Here is a 754-nt window from a genome sequence, read left to right as displayed (position 1 = left end):
TGTGCGTGCGTGCGTGTGTGTGTGTGTGTGTGTGTGTGTGTGTGTGTGTGTGAGAGAGAGAGAGAGTGAGTGAGAGTGTGTGTGTGTGTGTGGTGCCAGGCGCTGAGAGGTTCCTAAAATCAGCAGTTCAACCAGACACAGAAAATGTGTGTAATTGTGTCGTGTAGTGCGTTTTAGTCTGTCTAGTTATTTTCATCTAGTTCCATTTAAAAAAAAAAAGTGAATCTCATTTTTTTCAGTGGCCGATAAATGATATTATTGCTTAATTGCTGCCTTATATTTTTACATATAAAAAGTCTATCCCTGCTTTTCATAGTAATAAACACACACACAAACATATATATCGAAATATATGATATCATATATATATATATCAGACAATATTCTGCTTAAAACTATTACTTAAAATCCATTCAAATATTTACTATTCATCTAATACAATTGAAATCGGCTGTAACTTAAGCCAGTAAGGATGCTGGTCAGTGACAATGATCTAAATATGACTGAACCAAGATGTACCTCAGAATGGGATGTGCAAAATAACATCACCTTGAATCCTCGATAAATAAATGTTATGATTTATACATTAGACGAGGCTCGAGTCCAGCCTCTGAACGCGCCATTAGTCTTCAAAGCGCACAAGCAGCTTTGGTGACGTCACGGGGCGCAAGGTGTTTTAATTGTTCGCTGTAAAATATGCGCCTCATTTCCACACGAAAAGATGATGAGCTGTCATGGCATGTCAATTTCCTTT

This window comes from Sinocyclocheilus anshuiensis, unplaced genomic scaffold, assembly GCF_001515605.1.
Source record: "Sinocyclocheilus anshuiensis isolate Anshui unplaced genomic scaffold, SAMN03320099.WGS_v1.1 scaffold4047, whole genome shotgun sequence".
NCBI lineage: Eukaryota > Metazoa > Chordata > Actinopteri > Cypriniformes > Cyprinidae > Sinocyclocheilus > Sinocyclocheilus anshuiensis.
This window is presented reverse-complemented; position numbering follows the sequence as displayed.